This window comes from Halichoerus grypus, chromosome 9, assembly GCF_964656455.1.
Source record: "Halichoerus grypus chromosome 9, mHalGry1.hap1.1, whole genome shotgun sequence".
In the NCBI taxonomy this organism is placed as follows: domain Eukaryota; kingdom Metazoa; phylum Chordata; class Mammalia; order Carnivora; family Phocidae; genus Halichoerus; species Halichoerus grypus.
Window position 1 is genome coordinate 138,375,178 of NC_135720.1, and position 25,102 is coordinate 138,400,279.

The window sequence follows — 25,102 nt, forward strand, 5'->3', positions numbered from 1 at the left end:
CCCAGGTCACCTTGACTCTACCAAATGCTCTTTAGTACAAACCAAGTGGCTACCTGCTGCTTCTTATAGGCTATGCTCCCAGAAGATGCAAATGGGGTCGGTCCTACTAAGCTCTCAGGGAGGGGAAGAACTGAGATAGCAGAATTTAAAAATTCTCTGAAACAAAGTCCATCCCTACCACCATTTTCTACTTTCTGGAATGATTGGATACACACTTGCCTGGGCCATGATGCTCTCTTGTCTGGGGAAAAAAAAAAATCTTTATTTTCTTGCGTTCCTGCTCAACTGTAAGTAATTTTTCATAGCTACAAACATAGTAGCCTGGTGTCAAGAAAAGATACATATTTTATTCTGGGAAGAAAACCTTGAAACTTAAAATTTGCTTTAAAGGAATGAGATAATTTTTAGTAATCATATCTACTCAAGGTCCTTTTAAAATTTTTTAAGATTTAAATTCCAATTAATTAACATAGAATGTATTATTAGTTTCAGAGGTGGAGATCAGTGATTCCTCAGTCTTATATAACACCCAGTGCTCATTACATCACATGGCCTCCTTAATGCCCATCACCCTGTTACTCCATCCCCCCACCTACCTCCCCTCCAGCAGCCCTCAGTTTGTTTCCTGTGATTAAGAGTCTCTCATGGTTTGTCTCCCTCTGATTTCGGCTTGTTTTGTTTCCTCTCTTCCCTTATGTTCTTTTTTTTTTAAGAATTCAAAGTTTGATATTACTGCACTTCTTTAATGCATCGTATAGCTAGCTAAAAGCTCGATAAATCGCATGTTTTGCCAAACTAATGAAATGACAAGCTTACTAGCAGAACACACCTACCAAGGGAGTAGTCCCCATTCCTACTCCTCTGCTCGTAGGGAAAGACTACATTCCTACTCTTTGGGTGCAAAGTTGGGGAACAGAGAGGTGCTTCATTTATAATATAGTAAAACTTGAGTGTCTTCCCCTTGACGGCATGACATGCCACGTTTCTTATTACTTCCTCCTTTAGAAATGCACTGTTTTACTTAAGCACATTAAAAAAAAACAAAAACATTGTGGCTCCATGGTACACTTTGAGTGTTTTATTGGAAGAGAAAAGGAAACTGTCTCACTCACACACAATTGCAAGACACCGCAGAATGTGTGTGTGTGTGTGTGTATTACTGCAGAACAGAATAGATTGAACACATAAGTTTCTTGCTGCCGTGTACTCTAGCATGTGGAATTCCCCAATGAGTGAGAGGATGTGCACTCTTCTTTTGGGGACTGTCTCCCGTATTAAGCGTACAGCTTGCTCTGTCTGGGGACTCCTGCCCAGAACTCTGCCATCTGTAGAGGGAGGCAACATCCCCCTCTTGGAGAATGCATCTGTTAATTTTCTTTCTCTGACTTGATGACACCATTGTGGTTACTTGCTGTCCCTCTCCAATCAATAACCTCTCATTTTCCATTATTACATCTTAAGGATATTGCAGTGGTTGCAAGCTGTTACATTTTCATTTCAGAGAGGCGATGGCTGGAAAACTGTGTCTGGAAAAAGCAGTGGGAGTTCGAGTTCTCCCAACGGGGTGGTCTTCCAAATAACTAGGCCATCTAGTTATTTGATGGAAGAACAACTCTACCTGCCTACACTTCTCAGTGTTGACTCAGCCAGCCCATGCCACCAGTTTACAGGGGAGGACCTGGGGCTTGGGGAAGAAGTCTGCTGCCCACATGGGGGTTAATGTAGCTCCCAGAGTCCTGGGTCTTCACTTTCCTTCCCTATTGCCTTTTTTAAGCATCACATGTGAAGGAATATCAGAGGATTTTAGAAGCAGAGGCTTATTTCTAGGTGGATATCAGGAAAGATGTGTTTGGCCATCAATAAAAGTCTAGAATTCTCAAGGTTCAACTTCACCTAAATGTTGGAGTGGTAGGCTTCACACAAGGATGACTTAAGGTCACAGATTGTTTTTTTTTTCTTTTTATTAACATACAATGTATTATTTGTTTCAGGGATAAAGGTCTGTGATTCATCAGTCTTACACAATTCACAGTGCTCACGAGAGCACGTACCCTCCCCAATGTCCATCACCCAGCCACCCCATCCCTCCCACCCCCCTCCACTCCAGCAACCCTCAGTTTGTTTCCTGAGATCAAGAGTCTCTTATGGTTTGTCTCCCTCTCTGGTTTCATCTTGTTTCATTTTTCCCTCCCTTCCCCTATGATCCTCTGTCTTGTTTCTCAAATTCCTCATATCAGTGAAATCATATGATAATTGTCTTTCTCTGATTGACTTATTTCACTTAGCATAATACCCTCTAGTTTCATCCATGTCATTGCAAATGGCAAGATTTCATTTTTGATGGCTGCATAATATTCCATTGTGTGTGTGTGTGTGTGTGTGTGTGTGTGTGTGTGTGTGTGTATCTCACATCTTTATCCATTCATCTGTTGATGGACATCTAGGCTCTTTCCATAGTTTGGCTATTGTGGACATTGCTGCTATAAACATTGGGGTGCAGGTGCCCCTTTGGATCACTACATTTGTATCTTTGGGGTAAATACCCAGGAGTGCAATTGCTGGGTCATATGATAGCTCTATTTTCAACTTTTTGAGGAACCTCCGTACTGTTTTCCAGAGTGGTTGCACCAGCTTGCATTCCCACCAACAGTGTAGGAGGGTTTCCCTTTCTCCACATCCTCACCAACACACAATTGGTCTTTTGACCAAGGAAATAAATCTGGAGGGTAATTTCCTATGTTTCTGTGTGCTGCTAGCATTTGTAATGCCTTGGTTGATTTCTAATAGACACCACTTTTTGTGTGCATGTGTGTGTATGGAGGGGGAGAGGGGTGTTCTTGCCTTTTGCCAATGCATTTCAAGTTTAGAGAAAAAAATAGAGCCTGTGTTTAAGAAGTTGTGTGGGAGCCTTTCTTGGGAAGAGATGGAAATGTTTAGGGCATGTGTTCTAAATTGAATGAAGAGTGGCGGTAAAAATTGCTTGACCTTGCGAGATTGTGTGGGTTTGGGACTGATGGTGACCGGATCTAGATGGATGGGTGAGCCCACCTCATGGGCCAGCTCTCCATCATGATTTGGGCTTTGGATGTGGGTTGGAGGCTAGGCCTGGAGTGTACTGAGCTTCCCCTTCCTCCATCTTAGGCTGGTGACGGTGACGGTGACTGTAGGCTGGTGAACTCAGGGCAGAAATGGGGAAATTCAGCTCTTGGACCACTTACCGCATCCTTTCAGGGAGTGCGTCTCTGTGCAGTGGGTGCTAAAGTGCAGATCAGGGCTCATTTCCTTTTACAGGATGCATTATTATGCTTCTTTTCACAACCAAGAAAACTCCCTGGGTTTTGCCCCGGAGGAATGGATTGAACTGATTCCAGCAGTAAGAATAGGACCCATCTTGTATTCATCCATTACTCCCTCCCTCACCCCCATGTCCTTCAAGTCTTTTCTATTCATCCATTGATTTGCCTTCATAATGTTTTCTTGTGGTTTCCAGCCCTAGGACACTCCCAGGCCTTTCTCGCTGTAGAACCTAAAACCACTCTCCCCACCCTTCAAGCTCATCCTCACTGCTCCTGTGGAAACATCTGAAAACCCTTCTGAATCCCTGTGTGGTCTTAGACACCTCTCTCTTTGCCGGCACCTTCTCTGCCTTCTCCCACGGTGCTGGTCTACCCCAGCAGCCTGACTGGCTGGGAGGCCCTCCTCCCTCTGAACTGCTCAGTCCTACTCGTGTGGGCTGCTTTTCTCTCCCCTTCCTTCCCTCTTCTTGCTGGGATGAACCCCATTCCCATTCTTGCCATCTCCTATATTTGAATAACTCACCCCTTTCCACGTGCCTTCCCCCTCCTTTGCCTCCTGCTCTTCTTCTCAAGCCTCTCCCTCTTTCTTCTGCCTTTTTCTTTCTCCTTCTACCTCCCCCACATACCCACTCTGGTCTTTTATCATTAGAACAGCTTAGACAATGGGAGGAAGGTCACTCACTTCATCATATTCCTACGCGTCTAGCACAGACCAAGAGTGTGTGACCAGAAAGACTGAAAATTTGTATTAGCAAGAATGGCAGGCTGAGAGGACCCTAAAGGTGTCTCCCCTGACAGGTGTGTAGAAAGTGATAAAAGTGCATGAAAACGACATTGCTTAGCACAATTCTGTGGTGGAGAGAGGCAATAGTTATGGCAAGAGGATAAATAGAAATCTTTAGGTTGAAAATCTGTGGCACACAGATTGTGCTTAATGACGTCAAAGAAGCTTCCTCTTTATTTTATGGGAAAACCATATTCTGAGTTCTAGAAACGTCTACCTAATTCTTTTGACGTGTGCATGTGTGTACGTGAGTATTCGTGGATATACATTTGTATTTTAAAATAGAGCAATTTACTATGAACTTGCTAAATTTATACAGTGAATATTATTAATCTTAGGGAGATATTGTACTAACACATAGTTAATATTCTTGTGAAACACAGTATATCATTTTTGAATAAGATTTTTCCTTTTTGTGGCTTTTCAATTCACTTTTCTCTACATTTCCCGTGAATCTTTATTAATTATGAAGGTGAATTAAATAAGGCCTGGCATTTTGATATATTTGTTCAAGAGCTGGTTCACAGCATTTGTGTTCAACTGGTTTTGTGTGATAAAGCCCTGCATGCTTGATATTTTTTTTTTTTTTACCTCATCTAATAATTGGTGAGACACTGAGGTTTGCAATTGCAAAATATCCAGAATTGCAAATGTAAGAAGTAAAGCTACAGTAGCATTGCCTTTTAACATGTCCTGTGAGAGTCCCTTCTTTCTGAAGCAAGTGGAAGGCTCACTAAGGTTAGGTAGTTTTCTGTGAGGCCAGGAGGCAGTCTCCTGGGTCCAAGAACAGATGCTTAGAAATCAGCTTGTTGGCCTTCCCAGATATTACTGGAGAGTTCCGGGGGGAGTTCAGGGTGAGCTCATGCCTTTCCCAGTCCAACCGTCACCTTCCTTTCTGCCTCTAATGCCCATTGATGTTGAGCTGGTGAGAGTGGATAAATAATTTATTTCATTGTATCAGCTTCATCAGAAACCCGTAAAGATTTCTTTAAGTGTTTGGATCTAAAATCTTTCTGAATTGAGCCCTAAATTATTAATCATGTGAAACTAGGGTACGTTTCCTGCCTGTGGTGTATATGCTGCTGTATTTTGAAACTGAATTATTTGTGGATCCTTTTACCAGTTGTTCCTCTTTTGGGGTCTAAAGCAGACAGCATGGAGGAAATGGAACGTTCTAGGCATTTTTACAACCACTACTAGATAGCTCTTATGGCCCTGATAAATTCAGTAGACAGAATAAAAGTCATCAGTCTCTTGGTCCTCCGTTGTGTGATCTGTGAAATCAAGAGATGCATTGAAGATTCTTTGTAGCTTTAAATTTTGTAATTCTTTCCTATAGAACTCGTGAGGAATTTATAATATTTATGGGAACGAAAGTTCAAGTCACTTACAAAGAAGCAGAAATCAGGTTATCAGTCACTGGGCTGTTTTTCCCAGCCTAGCCTCTGCCAATCCAAACCTTGTTATAACCACAATGTGGCAAGTTATGATGTCCCATTATTATTTCTTTCACTTGAGAATGCTTCAGCTATATAGATCTATCACAGCAGTTGTTAGACTGGTGAGTTTCCCCATATTCATCAGAAGAAGAAAATCCATCACGCTTTTGACTACTTTTTCCTCTCCACAAAAATGATCTTTAAGAGGATGACATGTAATACAGACTTTACTATTCTTAAGGCATTGGAGAAATTGCATCTGAAATAAAATCAATACATGATGCAGTAGTTTATTTACATTTAAAATATTGAATGGCAAAGCATTTTGTCAAAGACTTTGGAAGCAGATATGCACAGCAGACTGAGGTAGAGTCCAAGGATGGGATGTGGTAGAGATAGGGGTCAGCTGCTGTGTCCAGGGCCTGGTTGTGGTTCAGTTACTCTATCCTCAAGTGCACTACAGAATGAGGTGGATTCATGAGCGGTGAAGAAATGTAGACATTAAGGTCGGATGTAGAGATTTGTTTTTTTAAATTCCATCCCACAATGTCAAATTAAGTTATAATGGTCACTAGGCAACGTAGAGGAACCAAAGCATGGTCTTACCCTTCATATTTCTGGTTGCATTTTGCACTGTTTTATAGGTATAGGTATAAATTATGTGCAGCTCTTGTGTCTTTTTTAGAGATTTCTTTTTTTTTTTTTAATGTTCTGAAGCGGCTTATATAGCATGGAAATTACCGGTCCTTGAAACTTAAAATAATTGGCCAATAAAACCAAATGCGCATTTAGGCTTTTTGTTGGTGTAAATTACTTTATCCATTTCTTAATTTCTTCTGTGTTATTGTTTTACTTTTGAGAATTGAAATCTATACACCCATCAGTTTTGAGATTTTAAAATTTTATTGTGAATCATTTTACAATATATATGTATCAAATCATTATGTTGTACATCTTAAATTTACACAATGTTAGATGTTAGTTATATCTCGATAAAACTGGAAAAAAAATTTTACCATGAAATCATAGATTAGACAACCTTAATTGATAAAATTTTAAGCACATAGTTGTTTTAAATTCATTTGTGTTTTCTATTTTTCTTGATTAGGTTTCCATATTCTTCCCCCACAAAATCCAGCTTCTGGGTTCATTTATTTATTCTAATGCTTTTTGGTTTTCTGTTTACCTTCCAACGTGATCTTTATTTTTTTGTTCTCCTCCAGCTGCCCTGTTGTGTTCCAGGGGCCCCCATTCTGCTAGAAGGTAGGACCATGTTCACAGATTAACCTACAGCCCTCTGGCTTGACGCTCTGCCCTGGGAACAGAAGGCGCCCAGCCTCTTCTCTGAGGGGCTGTTCTCCCCTGTTCCCCTCTAGTCAAGCTTGGATATAGACCCTTTCCGGAGTTCCTCAAAGATTTCTAAATTGAGGCTGAACCAGATACTGTGACTTTTTATAAGTTTAGGGTATCAGGAGAGGATCAGAGCACAGAGAATAGCTTGCCAAGAGTTGTGAGATATGATTATTTTGGGGATCCATGGGCCCAGGTCATCTGCAAGGGTTTATATTTGGGTTGAGTGTCACCAGGTGGTAGCTGTCTTCCATGGGGGTGGAAGTCAGCATTCCCCACCATTCATGGGCACCTGTAAGTGAATCTAGACTCCTGAGGGTTCAGGACAACATCCCACTAGAATTAGGGAGAAAAAGCGAATTTCTTTCTCAGCCTAGGTCCTTTCTTCCTTTATTTCCTCCTTCAGGATCTACCTCTTCCCAGGATGACTGATGGAAAGAATACTTATCTCTCTCAAAGGACACATCACAACTGACCTGGAGTGTTATTAGCTTAACCTATAGCTCTAGCCAAACAACCACATAGTAGAGTGGTGCCTCAGTGTTTAGCTTTGTGTCCACAGCTTTGAATAACCTGTGAGTCCCAGGAAGCTGTGTGCAGTTTTGTGGGTGGAGGCCTTTTTTTGGGGGGGCAGGGGGGCAGATCCACAGCCTTCATCAGATTGTTAAAGTGGTCTGGCATCTCTCCAAAGATTAAGAAGCACTTTAGTAGTGTGCCTCAAGTCTGGATTGATTAGGTAGGACATCCACAGAATCATCTCGGTGGAGCTTCACCAATAAGTCTTTCTTCCATCAGCGCATAAAATGGGGCTTCCAAAGCTTCTCTCTAGACCTCTGTGTCTCTGTGTCCGATCACTTACAAACAACTGCTCAAGCGCAGATATCTTGATGGAGTAGTTTTTGGAACCCTACAGTCCCTATCCTTTCTTGGACAAGAAGCATTTCTCCAGGATTTACATGAATCTGCAGAGATGTGATTCTGCCTAGTCTTGACAGCCATGGCCTTCCCACAGTCTTCATTTCAGAAGATGTCTTTCCACAATTTAACTGCTGGTGTAGCTGTTCTTCCTGGGGCTAAATCTTCTACAATGGGGTATTATTCACTTTCTACCTCATGGCACTTTGAAACGTAGTCCCGTCAGGACTTTTGAGATCTTAAAGTCAAGGTTTAGCTAGGTCTGAATTCCTTCTCTTTTTTTTTTTAAGATTTTTATTTATTTTAGAGAGAGAGAGTGAGTGTGAGCTTGGGAGAACAGAGGGAGAGGGAGAAGGAATATGAAGCTGACTCTGCTGAGCGTAGAGCCCCATGTGGGGCTCGATCCCATGACCGTGAGATCATGACTTGAGCTGAAACCAGGAGTTGGCCGCTCAACCGACTGACCACTCAGGCACCCCTAGCTAGATCTGAATTCTTATAACCTCGCATGCTTTCTTCTCCCAGCAGTTTTTGCAAGAAGGAAAGGTCTCTGAGGTGCCTGCCCTAGGATCTTCAGCCCAGTGGAGGGATGATGGCAGCAAAGGCTTTCCTTGCTCCTTCCACATCTGGCCGCTGACATCTCATCTTGTCCCCCATTGGAACTCCGGCACTCTCCTGGCTTAGTCTGGGATTCCCCAATTCCCTTGCATTTTTCTGTGGACTCTGGCAGGTCCCCTCTTTCTTCTCTGATATTGCAGGGCAGCTGGATTTGCATAGTGATGAGCTCCGTGTATGATGTCTGGCAATGTGTTTGGTAAATGCTATTTCTCTAATGCATGGATGTTCATCTCAGTCCAGACCTAGGTTATGTGCAGGAATGGGGTGTTCTTTGCAGTGACATTGCACCTTTGAAAATTGGGCACCAAGGCAAAATATTCTTGAGGCCTACTAAGATAAAAAGAGTGTTCAAGGAAGGCTTTTTGCTGGGCCCCTCATCTTGCCTCTGACATCCACTTCCAGGCAGCATGTTTTAGTTTGAAATAAGATTGCTCTTTTGCCTTTATCTACCATTTTTCTCTCTTGTGTGGCTCTCCTTGCAAGAAGTAGGTTCTTGAGCTCTGGAAACAATCTGCTGGGGAGTTTCTAATAGTATTATTAGGTGTGGAGAAGAAAGGAGACGTGTAGGATGAGAAGGTGGGTCACTGATCTGGCAGGCTCTGCATTTTCTTGGGATAGTGTAGTTTCTTGCTCTGGTGCCATCTGTAAAGGCTTATGAAGACCCCTCGCTTTCATGGCCCACGTTGTAGCTCAGGAGGGAGATTGCAAAAAGGTGTTTCTGAATCTAGCCACAATCCGTGGGAGGGTAGAAAATGTCTTCAGATTATGATCATGCCTGCTTCCTGTCTTTGTTCCCCATGATGAAATTTACCCCATCTCATATGTTTTCACAGGTATTTATAGGAAACTGGGAGTGAAAAGTCTGAGACATTTTACTATTAGACCATTTCATCCGAAACCTTGAAATTTTTATAAAGGATGATTTCACCAATTTGCAAGTTTGTGATCATGCAGACGTTGATGGGGGTTCCACCCAACTTAAAACAGTGTCTTTCCTACCGACTGAGTTTGAAATTTAACGTAAAGGAAATATAAAATTAGAAAGCGTCCCGTTTAAGATGAAAGAGCCTTTCAGTTTAGTGTCAACTTTTGAGCGTCTCAGTTGTGTGATTGTAAAGGATTCAATAGTCCTCTTTAGTATTATGGGATGTCCCATTTTGAACTGAATCAAAATAATTCCAGTGTTATTCAGCATCTTCGTTTACAACTCAAGTGTATGTCAAGAAATGTGGATTCATGAGAAATCGTTTTGTAATTCAGACCTTTACTAGAGCGTGTGTTCTCCCGCCGCAGCCCGCCCCCCCCACCCCATTCCTTTGAATTCGTGCCCCTGTCAGCTCTGGTTCCAGAGAGGAGGTCGTCCGCAGAGTTTCCAGGGCTAAGAGCCGGTTCTGACCCAGGCTCTCATGGCTGGTGAGGTTTTTGCTGAGTGTGGAGACAGCGCCGGGCGGCAGGATGAGTTCGAGTTTTGCATCTGCAGCCAGAGGCTGAGTCTGTCTGTGTTGTTTAGTGTTGCACTGGGGGGGGCCTGGGCTGTATACCTTTATCACGGGTGCCTTTTGGTGGTATTTGTTGGAGCTGTTGGGGCCCCGCCTTGCTCATTGGGGTTCCTCTTTGCTATCTCCCTGGCACCCTTTTGTGGATAGTTGTTCCTCATGTTCTTTCTTTTCCTTGAATGCATAGGGCATGCGTCTCAGGTTACAAGAACAAAATACTGTAGACTAGGTGACTGAACCAACAGAAATTTACTTCTCACAGTTCTGCGGACTGGCAAGTCCAAGATCAAGGCATCGGCTGATTTGGTGTCTGGTGAGGGCCTGCTTCCTGGTTCATGGAAGGCTGTCTTCTTGATCTGTCTCCCTGCGGTGGAAGGTGGAAGGGGCAAGGGAGCTTTCTGGGGTCCCTTTAATAAGGGCACTAATCCCATTCAAGAAGGTTCTACCCTCATGACCTAATCACCTCCCAGAGGCCCCACTTCCAAATACCATCCCACTGGGGATTAGGTTTTAACATAGGAATTTCGAGAGCACATGTTATTCGACCTCACTGACAAAGCTTAGAATAGAGCAAAGAGTCACAGAGAGCTAAAACCAAGAGGGGACTTCACAGCCAGTCCTACCCAGCCACCTCCCAAATGCAAAGACTGAAGCCTGGAAGGTTCTGGTGATTTCAAGGGGTAACCCACTTGGTGGTAACAGAGCTGGGACTACTGGGGATTCCTTTCAGTCTCCCTGCTACTGTCCCTAGTTATTTCTGGGCTTGTAATCATATGTGGATTGATATTTATTTATTTATTTATTTATTTATTTATTTATTTGTCAGAGAGAGAGAGAGAGAGCACAAGCAGGGGGAGTGGCAGACAGAAGAAGAAGCAGGCTCCTCCCTGAGCAAGGAGCGGGATGTGGGACTTGATCCCACGGACAGAACCACCCAGGCACTTCCGATGTGACACTATTTTGATTTGTATTCGCCACGTCAACACTTCTCCATCTTCAACCAACATTTATATGGTGTTTTGCTATACATATTCTCGTTTAACATTCAGAACTCATGAGAGGTAGACATTCATGTTCCCATTTTATAAAGGAAGAAATTGAACTGGTATGAGGGGAGACGTAACGATGGAGTCAGAATTCCAGCTCAGTGCTCTTGCCCTGAAATCCTTTCTGTTTCCATTATTCTGCACTTCCAAAGACTATGACTAATATTTTCTTTCTTTATCCGTCTATCCTATCTCTTTATTTGATGGCGCTGGGGCTGGGGTAGGTGTTGAGAGGGTGGATTTGTGGCATTTGTTTTAAATTACAGGTCTTGCTCTAACAATAGACAGTCTTGTTCATAACCTTGGGCATCTCATCAGATCAGGGATTATTGTGCTTTGCCTAAACACTGACTAGATGAAGCAGATGTCTATTCAAATATTACTTTAAAAAATGCCTGGAATTGTATTTAAATTGCTTCCATTATTCACTAATTAAATTGCAGATTGTTTCTCCTGGGGATTTTGCACTAGGCTGAGTTTCTTCAATTGTTTGTGTTGGACAATGACAAAATAAATCTTTTGCCTTGTAGCTTAGTGGAAAAATCCTGCTGAATGGGCTACATAAGTCCACAATCATCCTCCAACAGACCTATCTAAAAAAAAAAAAGCAAAACCCAACAATCTATTTTTTTCTTTTTGGCAAGATGGAGCATGGACAGATAGTGGGATTTTGTTTTATTTTTTATTTGTGTATTTTGAGGTTGGTGCTTAAGATACCTGGAGGGGTTTTAGATACAATGGAGGCCCATGTGTTCTATTGAATGTGTCAGCTCCCTTGGTCGGTGCGGATTTTACCAAGAACAGCACAATGGAATTCAGATATTTTAAAACCGCATGTGAGTCTCCCACATGGCTGCCACAGTTTAAATCTTTAATCAGCCCGTTGAAGGGGGCTGGGCGCTGTCACCAGTTTGCCCAAGGACTTCATATATGGTCTTATCAGTTGCTTTTGCCTTTGCTGTCCTGTTTACAGAAGAGTCTCCCGTGTGCTATTTTCATTTGCAGAGAGAAGGAAGAAAACACAAATTGGGACAAGGAATGAGACAGAAGAGTTCAGTGTCCCTCCAGACCAGGAGCTTGACATTTATTTATTTGTGTGTTTGTTTGTTTGTTTATTTTCTGTATTGTAAGTTATCTCTACACCCCACGTGGGGCTCAAACTCACAACCCCAAGATCAGGAGTCACCTGCTTTAAGGACTGCACCAGCAGAGTGCCCTGACCTTGACATTTCTGAACAGGAATGCTTGCTTGCTCTTAAAATGTAAATCATTTCCATTCCCCTAAAAAAAATGCACAACAGTTTTATGCTAACGTTCACTCCTATCCAGAGATAATTGAGACACTCTGCTTTCAGAATAAATAAATTCCTGACAGCTGTGAGCACCTGCTTTGGGATGGTGCCTCTGCTGAGGCTTTCACATACATCGTCCTGTGTAACTGCAACCCTGTGAGGAAGGCAGTATTCTCCCCATTTCACAGACGAGGAAAGTGAGATTCAGGTGAGGATAAGAAACTTGCTCAGAGGTCACACTGGTAATACATGCCAGATCCGGGATTGTGTCCATTCTGTGATGTAAGTGCTCAGGATTTGAAAAAAGCAACATGCGTTTTTGCAGGATTGTGGCTGATGTTAATGTTCTTTGGATTTGAGAACTCATGTGGAAGCAAGGCGAGCATATGGACGTTAAAGGCAATGTCAGATCAAATGTGAGAATGCAGTTCTGCTCAACGAAGTGCTAACACTGGAAGAGCTGAAGTGGGGAGCTGTCGAGCTACCAAAATATTGGATGGGGAATGGAATGCTGTTACAAATCAAGTGTCTCGCAGTGACCCTAGACAGTTGGCGAGAAAGAGTTTGTCACCAATGTAAATAATCAGAGAGAAGTTGGATATGCTCGAAGCTACCCGGAGATCTCCACGTGGAACAGCTGAGAAGAGACCAGGGAGTGTGAAGAAATGAAGGTACTGGGTGTCCAGGATAAAAGAGGGCTGAATCTTAGCAGCCGTAAGGGAACCAGAAGAGAGACACTGCCTTCTGGATCCATTCAGAAAAAGATGTCTGTAAGCTCGAACGACCAAAGCAGATACATCACCCCTAGTTTTGTCAGATCAAAATGCAGGACCACATTTAAAAGGGACCCTTCACATACCTATTCCCATTTTGAGACACCCTATGCCATATACATTGTGTTGTAGGAACAGACCTATTTTAGCCTTGTATGTTTACTTTCTTTTAAAAACCCAAACACTCCTTTCCACAGAATGTCATACCACTTTATTGTTAGGCACAAATTCCCCTTGTTAGTTTTGGGAATGAAATGTAGTCATTTTGTTCTTCATATTGTTTCCCAATGTTAGTTTTAAGAGATGATATGGTGGGCGCATCATGTTCTCTAGCTATGATGTCGTGTTTCGGAAACACTGAGGTGGCTCAGTAACCTTTTGTAGGGTAGTGGTGAAATCCCCCACTGCAGGGCGCTTTATAGGTCAGTAGGAATGAAGTGTTGCTGCTTATTTCTGAATGTCAAGTCACAATGACCTACTTTTTTTTTGCTTATCTTTTCATGATTTAAGTTTTTCAGGCATATATTACTTGGGTGCTTTTTCTCCTTTTCTTTGCTGCCTCTTCTCAAGGGATCTTTGTGCTCTGGCACTCACCTGCTAATGTGGATCTTTGAATCACATTTCATTTTATTTTATTTTTTTTAAACATTTTATTTATTTATTTGAGAGAGAGGCAGATAGTGACAGAGAAAGTAGGAGAGTACAAGTGGGGAGGAGGGAGAGAAGCAGGCTCCCGCTGAGCAGGGAGCCCAATGTGGGGCTTGATCCCAGGATCCTGGGATCATGACTTGAGCTGAAGTCAGATGCTTAACCAACTGAGCCACCCAGGCCCCCCCTCACTGGCCCATTATGAGAACTTTTGAAAGCAGTGGATCTTTGCTCCAAGAAGAAATCCATACATTCACATATGATTTTTTTTTTCAATAATTTCAATGGTGGATTCATTCCTGAACTCTTGGTTATGAGTTCTTTGTTCTGAATGACCAAAAGTCATTTTGAATATACTTGGCTTTGGGAACTGGCTATTTGTGTGGTCCTCAGAGAAAGGTGTCCTTTGAGGTTGTTTGAGACAGTAGGAGATACGGATTTCTAGATTTCTAGATTTCATGCACATGCACCATGGGCCACATGTTATAGAGAGAGAACTTGAGTTTGAGAGTGTGTTTCATGGGGATGTTGGATTGGTGAGAAATGGGACCAGAGAAATATTAGCATAATTCATGGCTTAGTTTTTTTTTTAACTAGGAACATACACTAAACATGATTTACAATAACAAATGCAGTGAAAACGAATAAAGGTAAATATTTACAGCTACGTTGGACTCTGAGCATGAAGGACAGAGTGATCCTTGAAGGCAGGACCATATCCTAGTGATGTAAGTTGGAGGAACTCCCATATATGTTTAAGTATGGGCTCTGGGTGCGGTAGGTAGAGGCCAATCCTCATTAGACATCTTCTGGGAGAAGATAAGTTTTGGGTTGAAGCTTCATCTTGAATCTTACTTCCGAGCGATAAACCACCCAGCACAGGAGGAAAGTCCAGAAAAGCTTCAAGACCTTTCTGCCCTCCTTTCTCCTCATGGGAGGAAGGGGCCCCTTACTCCTCAGTTCCTGAACTGCTGTTGGAGAGTCCTGCAATGAACAAACTGTGTGCAAATCTTGGCCTACAAGGAGCCCAAACTGTCACCTTAGACCACATGTCCACCCTACTAGCAATATGTAACAAAAGGCCACAAAACAATGACAAACTTGACTTCATCCTCCTGTAAATTCCAATAATCCCTTCTTTATACTCACATGACATCTATCAATCACACCTTATCGTTGCCCTAGTTCATATACCAGACTGAAAAACTCTTAAATTAGGTCAGGGGTCTTTGTCTAACACAACTCAGTAGTCCTTTTACTACCAAAGCAGCCAAGCATGTTGCTGGTATTCAGCAAATAGCTGCTGAGCAAATATTAAAAAGGCCAGATAGCTAGTGTCCTTTAAAATCTCTAAGCATTCCCTTCTTACCTGTTTATGACTCCTCACCAAGTTGGAACAATGATTCAGGTTATATTGTCAGAGGCTGAGCCATCGATTTGCTATTATGATGAGTTAGTCTTGTAACTTATCCTAAGTCTACATTGCAAGTAAACTATAGTATTTGCATTTTTGGTTTTCCATTGATGTTTATGATGCATAGAATCATGATGGGTGGACTTACAGTCATATTCTGGTAATTTTATTGTATGGCTTCAGTTGTTGGCAGGGATCAAACAGATTCCTTCATTAAATTTAAATTCATTGACTATCGGTGTGCCTGGATGGCTCAGTCGGTTAAGCGTCTGCCTTCGGCTCAGGTCATGATCTCCGGGTCCTGGGATCGAGCCCCTCATCAGGCTCCCTGCTCAGCAGGGAGTCTGCTTCTCCCTCTCTCCCTCTGCCCCTCCCCACTGCTCATTCTCTCTCTCCTTCTCAAATAAATAAATAAATCTAAATTCATTGACTATCATATGCTAGGTATTATTTTATACACTAAGATAAAAATATGAATGAGAAGTGGTTTTCTGCTTATAAGCAGCTCTCAGGTTGGTAGGGCAGATAGATACATGAGTAGTAATCACAATAACTAATGTGTTTAGTGGCCTAAAAGAGGTAAGGAAAGAAAGCACCAGGTTTTTAAAGCTGCCATTCAAAGTAGTTTGGATTTTCTCTTGTGCATACTGGGTGCTTTTGAATGGGTGAAAGCAGGTTCTGACTACTACTTTTTTTTTTTTTAAGATTTTATCTATTTATTAGAGAGAGAGAGAGAGAGAGAGGACGGAACGTGAGCAGGGGGAGGGGCAGAGGGAGAGGGACAAGCAGACTCCTGACTGAGTGCAGAGCTGGATGCAGGGCTCTATCCCAGGACCCCGAGATCATGACCTGAGCCAAAACCAGGAGTTGGATGCTCAAGCTACTGAGCCACCCAGGTGCCCCATGACTACCACTTTTTTTTATAGTAAATATCTACACCTAGATCTGGGTTCTGGCCTGAGGTAAACAGTAATGGGGACCATAATTGGCCAGAGGAGCTATTTCATCCACTCCAACAAATTGTGAGGGAAGCTCCACGAAAATTTAGCGTAGGGCATGGTGACTGCTGCCACATTAGCGCAGAACCATTTTAGAAAGTGAGGAGCTCCTCCTGAATATAAGGTTATTTATTTGTTTGCTTAGAATTAAGAGAAACAAAGGTGAACTTGACGTGTTTCTCATTTTGGCATTTTGACTTGGGGATCTAAGAAAGACCAACATTGTTATGAGTGCTGTCCTTCTTAAGTTGGCTTTCCCTGGGACCGATGTCCGAAGAGTAGGACCAGCGGTGTTAACAAAATAGGGGCAACAGCAAATATTCAAAATACTGAATCTAGGTTGTTTGGTGCTTCGTGGTGTAAGACAAGTACTTAGACCTGGTACAACCGGCATAACTGGATTGACATGTTCTGGCCCCCTAGTCGGTGTCTGGCGAGTAGTTTTAATAAAAACAACTCCAGGGGGCGCCTGGGTGGCTCAGTCAGTTAAATGTCCGACTCTTGATCTCAGCTCAGGTCTTGATCTCAGAATCATGGGTTCAAGCCCTGGCCTAGCACAGAGCCTCCCTAAAAAAGTAAAAACAATTCCACTTTGTCATGTACTTAGTAGCATTGTTGCCCTGTTGGTTTCTTCATCCAGTAACACATATTTATTGAACACCTAAGTGCTAGGCTAAGAGGTTAAATTTTAGGAAACTTCCGAAAAAGAGGCCCTCTTTGCAGCCCATGTCTAGGACAGTACTTACATGGAGACTTCCCGGACCATGTGAGTGAAAACTTTGTCATTAATTAATCTATTTATTTATTCAATAGATATTTATCTTGATCACTAACAAAGTGCCAGGCCCTCCACTGGGGACTGGTGTTGGGAATTGCATGTTGAACTTTGTAGACTCAGCCCTTGTCTTAATGGAGTTTGCGTTTGGGGGAGAGATGTACAAATAGCAACAGCGTTGGAATGTAGTGTGGGAAATGCTCTGATGGGATAAATTCGGGAGAGAGTTTCAGGTGGGTTATCTGCCCCAGACTTAGATAAAAGACTTCTTGGAGCAAGTATGTCTAAGTAGAGAATTGATGAAGAGCAAGTCAACCAAAGGAAGGGAAAGGAGGAGAAGGATGGCACCGGGATGGTGTGGCAGAGCCCAGGGTGAGTGTGAGTGTGTGTGTGTGTGCATGTGCGCACCAGTGTGCAAGCGAGGAGAATTAAACCGGCTTAGCCTGGCAGTACTGTGAGGTGTGGGGTAGAAGCAGGGGGAGCGGGAGGGAGCCTGGTGTGGAGCCTGATGGTGCTTGGAGCTCCGTTCAGGTGTTGGGGATTCACCCTAAAGCCAGTAAGAGATTTGCTTCCTGGAAAGATCAGGGTAGCCTGTGTGTGAAGAGTGGCTGGGGTGAACCTGAAGACAGACCAGACAGATTCTGCCTTAATCTGGTTGGGAGAGAACAGTAGCCCTCTGAGGGGCGGGGCTGTAGGAATGCAGTAAAATGGCTGGAGTGGGAAGATTTTCGTTAGGTAGGTTCTAAATAGGACTTGGTGATTGCACGATCTTGAGCAGCTCTGGGAAGAGGGTGCTGTTCTAATCACTAGGAAACACAGTACTTATCTATGGAGGTGGGCATTATTTTCAGTGTAATTCAAAAAGAATGAATACAAACTGATGGAAAAACCCTTTCCATTCTTGGCTAGCTCAGCCAATGGACAGATGCACTGGAGAGAGGGAAGGAATAAATTCAGAAGGGTGACTGCTCCAATTCTGATTTTTCTCTCCACTTTGGAATTTCAAGGCCAGTTGAATATGCCTCATTAATTTGAGGGAGACTGTGATCCTATAATCTGTTTCATTTTCAGAGAATGAGAGAGATGTATACTTCCTTGGAGAAGGTGATTTTTGCAGCCTTTGAATAAAAGCACTTCAGTTCCACCTTTAGCTGAAAATCAATGGTGTCTGGTGTTTATCAGAAGCCACTCAACGCTCTAATGTCCAGGTCACCAGCACTCATATTTTATGCCTGTCACTTTGAGCCAAATAATCTCTAATGGTCCCCAACTGCTAGGATCTCCAGCTCCCATTCTCTTGGATCTTCAATTTTTTTTTTAAATTAAAAAAAAAAAAATCTCTTCTAGAAAGGCACATTTGATTTGTTGCTGAATTAATGTTTTTCTCCTTTTGAACGTGTCATCCAGGTCGTTAATGGAAAAATGTAGTCTATGGTGGCTGCCGGGCTTGTCCTTTTTATTTTAATATGTTTTAAATATAAAATATAAAAATTGTCTGCACTCTGTTAAAAGAATGTATAGCTGGAATTTTAATTTGATTATATTTCCCAATTTTCTCAGGCTTTCATAGGCAAGTCCTTGTTTGAACAGCTGTACTCCTATAAATCTCAGTAACAAATGAATGAGGAATGATTTTGTGTAGCAAGTCAGATGAAAGGAACTTCCTAAGAAAGACAGATCGTTAAAAGAAGGAAGAAAAACTAGCAAATATTTGAGAAATTTAGCAACTATTTAAAACAAAATAAAGCAGTGTACTCTAATAATTCTTTTCTAACGATCTTAAAATATGCTGTCATTAATAGAGAAAGCTTCTTATTTTATTTCATTTAAGTTTTAATACTGGGTGGAAATAACATTTAAAACTAGAGTCAGCAGGAAAGGAGAAATGCTAAAAACTGAGACGCATGAAAAAGGGGGATGTAGTCAGTTTTCCATTATCTGTAATTTTCTGCCTTCTATATGCGTGTTGCCCGATGCCGGCTGGGGGGATGGGAGGGGAGGGGGGAGGGGCTGTGAACTATGTCTGCCTCCAATCACAAAGAGATCTAATTAACATGTGAAAAGATATTTGAAAGAGCTGTGGGATAGAAAGGCTTTTGGCTTTCAACATCTTACCTACTAGATAGATTTGAAAGCATAAAATAAAGCTAAAGTAAATTCAGGGAAACATTGATTCACCCAACTGAATAAACAACTTACTGAATTTGCTAATCTAATTAATCAAACTCTGCTTCTCCTTTCCAAAGTAGATTCACAGGCAGTAAAATAAATTAAGTCAACATTTTTTTCCCCTCCACTTACTAAAAATAAGCTTTCTTTCCCTGGGTAAATCGGTCATTTAAATTCCCAAGGCTGTACTCCCGCTGTCCACTGGCAGGAAGCAATTGTATGGATGTGAAATCGTTTTCTCTGCAGATTGCAGAGCTTGGGTTCTGAGCATCCTACCTCCGCTCTACCACCTTAACTGATGAATAAAATAAATATTAACTGAAGGTATTGTTAGAGATCAATAGCCTATGGATGATTTGATTTGCAGGTGTGGGAGCCTGTGACTTATACCTGTGCTGTGAGGGTGGGAGGAAATAATGACTTTGGGGGGAAAAAATCCTGGAAAATTAAGGATATTTAAAATTTGACAACAGTCACAATTGTGAAAACTTAGAGACCAAAGTAGGAAAAATATTTTAGTGCAGTATCCTGCAGATCTGGTCCTTCATGTTGAGTTTCGCTAACTTTAAACCACTAGCATAAGATTCAGGTTTAGGCTGCTTGTATATACACATGGTATAATAACTTTATACACACACGCATTCACATACAGTATACAAGGCTGAGGGAAGGACAGAATAAACAGGGAAGAACGCAACTGAAAAGATTATAAGGTGGTGAATGACAAGTGTTATGCAAGTTAGGCAAAATATAATATATGGATATTCTAGATAGAGTGTGAGTCAAGACGTATCATTAGGTTTTTTTTGTCTTTTTGAAGGCATGATACCAGGATGCAGAAATAAGACTGCAGATGACAATTGAGAAGAACACCGTTCACATTAAAGTGTTGCCCGCGTGGCATATCCTTTGCTTTGCCCTGAATGGGCACACTTCTGAGGAAGAGTCTAAGTGCAAAGTGTTTCCAGATGACTTCTTAATGCCACCAACCCTAGTCACCTTGCTGGTGCCCTCCCCTTGAGGATCAAAGAATCCCCAAGGATTGCCTTTCCCCACATTTCCTTCTGTGATGGACCTATTTCTATTCTTTCCATTCTTATTCAACCTAGGATGTTAGGCTCAAAACTCACTTATATGCCCAACTAATCTTAATTAAAATGTAAGGGAAGATTAGGGCATGATCAAATGAAGTTCTGAATATACTTGAATAGTCGGGCAACAGTTTAATGGATTAAACAGTTCTTGGAAGTGCTTCCTTTTCTGACAGTAAGTCTTAGTAATGCTGTCATTTCTTAATACCCCTTTCTACTTCAACTTTCGAGTATTGGCTCAACGTTCTCTTTTAACTTACAGATTACTTTGCTATCTGGGAACTCATGCCCACCTCTTTGACTTCGGGTCAAAATTGCTTTCCTCACGGTCTGACTGGGAAAGTTGTAAAACATTAGAATGTCCTTCAGCGGTGGGCTGTGGAATGTCATGTAAGTTATTACTAATTTTTTTCAGAATGTGATGGATTTTCATGTGTTGATTTGGTCATGTAGATAGCCAAACTAGATGGGTTTCTAAGAATTCACAGTGTAATTTATCAGGTTATCCTTAGCATTCAAACTGGGGAAGGATTTGGCTAGATGCACGTGAAGATACCTTGTTTTAATTGTGATGGCCAAGTCATCCTTAAAAACTCAAAATTTTCCTGTTATATTTACCCCACTCCCATCCACGTGGTCGGGCATTAGTAACTACCTGAGTCACTCCATGTGAAGCATTAAGCATAGTGTCTAGGACCATGTAAGTGTATTTATAAATGTTAGCTATCATTATTATTATTTTCAATATTTATAATAGAAATATTTATTTTTATATTTAATTATATTTTGATTTCATAATAAAAGTATTTATTTTTATATTCTCTGTACTCTTATATGGTAATTCATACATCATACATGTGTTCAAGTAGTCATAAAATTTTTTCCTTTTTTTTTAAAGGATTTTATTTATTTGAGAGAGAGCAAGAGAGAGAGAGCATGAGCTGGGGGGTGGAGGGGCAGAAGGGTAGGGAGAAGCAGACTCCCCACTGAGCAGGGAGGCCCACACAAGGCTGGATCCCAGGACCCTGGGATCATGACCTGAGCTGGAGGCAGATGCTTAACTGACTGAGCCACGCAGGTGTCCCCCAAAATTTATTTCTTAAAAAAAATTTATTTCTTGCCTACTGTGTTTCAGGCACTGGTGCTAGATTTTGCAGATAACAGAGATGACTGAGGCAAGGTCTCTGTCCTTCTAAAAATGATGGTCTACCTTTTATAACAATGTATCATGCTGTAATATATTCATTTACATCTTCTAGATTGTGAGTTCATTTGACGTCAAAACCATGGGAACCAGAAAATTCATGTCACCTTATCCTGAAATAGTTTAGGATTAGAAAGATAAATCACAAAGTGCTTTGCATTGATAAAACGCCTTTTATTTAAAATTTTTTTATTAGCTCTTAGTACAGTATCTGACACATAGAAAACTCTTAATAAATCCAAGTACTCTCATCAGGCCATTTGTTTTCAACGTGGCTCTCTGAATGACTTTTCATTGAAAAGTATGTCTTGGGGCGCCTGGGTGGCTCAGTCATTAAGCGTCTGCCTTCGGCTCAGGTCATGATCCCAGGGTCCTGGGATCGAGCCCCGCATCGGGCTCCCTGCTCAGCGGGAAGCCTGCTTCTCCCTCTCCCACTCCCCCTGCTTGTGTTCCCTCTCTCGCTGTGTCTGTCTCTGTCAAATAAATAAATACAATCTTTAAAAAAAAAAGAAAAGAAAAGTATGTCTTTAGTTAGGAGGCCCAAAAAGGGGTTAGAGCATCATGCTAAAAGGTTGACATTGCTGAGTTTTTGCACCAGTTTTATTAAGATGTAACTGGCACAGAACATTGTATACTGTGAAGGTGTACACCGTAAGGATCTGATAGATGCATATGTTGCAAAATGATCACCACAATAAGTTTAGTTAACATCCATCACCTCACACAGCATTTTTTTTCTTATGACAAATTACTTTAAAAATATTGTATTTAGTTCTGGACCCATTTGGGAATATTGACAGCTACAGTATCTTTTTTAAGCAAACGCTTAACCGATGAGTCACCCAGGCGCCCCGACAGCTACAGTATCTTGACATCCCTATTTATGCTTTAGGAAACCGTACTATAGCAATAATCACCATTGTTACCATCATCACGATCTCTCTCCCCACAATACCTAGTGTTCTATAGAGCTCCCACATCCCACATCTCCTGGCTCATTTGAACCTTACAATAATTCTATGAGATATGGAGGGCCGCAGATTCTTCCGTATATTATGGATGTGGGCAACCTTCCCAGATAATAATGATTTCCCTAAGATTGAGTAACTAGCATCAGGGCTCAAATCCAAGTTTCTTCAGTTCAAATCCATTGTGTTCACTGCTAGACTAATATAGCTGGGATATTACTTAGACAGGTGAAGAACCTGGGACTATTTCAGTGTGGAAAAGATGACCACTATTTTATCACGTTTGAAAGCCTATCCTGTAACTGGAGTATTAATTAGTCTTACTCTGAAATTTTTCAGAGTGAAATTTTGAATGTATGTTGCTTATGTCTACATTTATTTGGCTTAATAAGGAAATTTTTTTCTGATATGCAAGGCCAGAGGTGCCCTGGCCTCTGCCCACCTATTGGCATCATTTCATTAAGTTCTCCCCAGCCCCATTCATGACTCACTGGTGTTCTTCTCTACCCCAGGACCTTTGCACTGATGGGCCCTCTGCCTAGAATGCCATTCCTCCCCTTTTCCCCATAGTTTTGCTTGGTTGAATCTTATACATCCTTTAGGACTCACCCTTATAGTCACTTGCCCAGAGAGGACTTACCCAGAAAGAATCAGTGTTGCACAACAACCTCAGTAAATGAGTCAGGGTCCCTAAGTGCAAGCAACAGAAATGGCTAAAGAGTACTGGCTGCTGCCTGTTTTGCCTCACCGAGCACCAGGTGCTGTGGTTTGCACTGCTGCCAGGAAATCCTCCTGATTACAGCTCCTGCCAGGAGCAGGGCTGCTCTGTGTTGGGGGCTCAGCCTTGCAGTAAGACTTGGCCCCCCACACTGGACACCCTGATTGCCGTCCTGGCCAGTACAAGCAAATCACATCCATACCAGTAGGTCGTGTCCTTCCTCACGTTACTCACATGTGAATCCCAGTTTTGCAAGGACGAATCTCATCGGTGGTACTGAAGTCACCCTAGCTGCAAAGGAATCTGGAGAACTGGGTTTCCTAAGTTCTATACTCAGAAAGCGGCACTCAGCAAGCCAAAAATCAGCCAACCACATTAAGGCTGTTCCAAAGGTGCTGATCAGCCAGAAACATGACTAATATCTTCTATACTGAGACCAGTGTTCTCATCTGGATGATGGACCAGTCATACCTGCCTCATGGTGTTGTTGTAAGGATTACATAAGGTGATTTGTGAAACTGTTGAATAAAAGGTATGGAGAGATAGAAGTACAAAATAATGATATTCGTTTGCTATGACTTAGATCTTTGGCCCAAACATAAAATTGAATGGTTAAATGGTTGATTAATCTTCAATTCAGTCTAGAGGTTTTTAAAATACGAAGGGTATTCTGTTTCCCCAAAAAGCACTTTAAATGTTTAGGAGAAATTGAAAAAAAAAAAAAACAAAAAAAACCCAACAAAGCTCTTTTTATATCAAAGTGCTTCCCTTATAAATTTATATCATCTCCACATTTTTGTGTTGTAATGGAAACATACACAATGATGCCAAGCATGGAAATTGTAGTTTTAAAAAAATGTGGGTGAGTTTTCAGCTACTTTTGACTCCTTTCTGAATTTTAAGGCTTTGTTCTAATCTGGTTTTTGCTCGGGTTTCATCGTGAATACAGCCCTCTTGTTCCAAAACAGACAATGGCTTATTCAACCCTCAGTGCTTTCCACATTTGGTTTTTCTGCCATGGCCCTTCGGTGACTCTACTAGCAGATTCTTATCTTGGACAAAAATGTAGACGTGACAGCTGAGTCTTTAGCACAAGTAATGGCAGTTCTGTAAGAGGGTATGTACAAAACTGCTGGTAGCAGTTGCCAGATATCATTAATGCTCCTGCTGTGGGAATTGTTCACATATGCGGCGAATGCCATGCTGGCCTCCTTTTATGGGGAAACTTCCTCCATAGGAGAGGTCAATAACAATGCAATTTCAGAAGAGAAGGAGCCAGGGAGGGCTGTTTTCCTATTGGACAGAAATGTTCCTCCGTATAACATATCCGACTTTTGAGTTACGCCATTTAGTTGGCTTTCCTTTTTGATACGTATTAAATTAAAATAACGTATTGCTAGAAAAACGTGAAACGTGGCCCTGCTCTGCGGAACCAAAAATTGGGTTATAATGCTTGGACTGTTTGATTTCTGTCTTCTTCTTTTTTTTTTTAAAGATTTTTTATTTATTTGTTTGACAGAGAGAGAGCACAAGTAGGCAGAGTGGCAGGCAGAGGGAGAGGGAGAAGCAGGCTCCCTGCCGAGCAAGGAGCCTGATGTGGGACTCGAACCCAGGACCCTGGGATCATGACCTGAGCCGAAGGCAGTTGCTTAACCAACTGAGCCACCCAGGCGCCCTAATTTCTGTCTTCTTAAAGTTATCTTTTATTGAGGAATATGGAGAATTCTAAGATAAGCCTTCTTACTTAAGCGATACTTCGTACCAGATTGAAGAGCACCGTGGATTACCAATTTTCTCATGTTGAATTTGGAAGAATTTCCTCTCAACATACATACTCTGCTTCTTTCTCCTCAACCCTTTTCCTGCTTATCTATACACAAGCACACACTCACTCATTTACACTTAACCTCAATAGGACATTTGTTTCAAGACTTTTCCTTACGTTGGGTTTTAGTAAAGGTCTTCGCCTGGACATGAAGACAGCCTTATGAATAGCATGCAGTCAATAGAGCTCACTCACAATAGGTACACAGTAAACTAGTACACGGTGAATTTTGGTGATTCAAAATTTATTTCAGTGAGACGGATCAGTATTTGTGTGATCTGTA

The 25,102-nt window shown here is 41.8% G+C and overlaps 1 long non-coding RNA gene across 1 annotated transcript in view; it reads left to right on the forward strand.

The window, feature by feature from the left end:
• The window catches only part of LOC144379007 (uncharacterized), a 61,268-nt gene extending 40,774 nt beyond the window's left edge, over positions 1–20,494 (forward strand). The window contains exon 3 of the long non-coding RNA XR_013440980.1: positions 20,367–20,494. This is a non-coding gene — a long non-coding RNA (uncharacterized LOC144379007). The remainder of the gene's footprint in view (positions 1–20,366) is intronic.
• Positions 20,495–25,102: the final 4,608 nt, after the last annotated feature.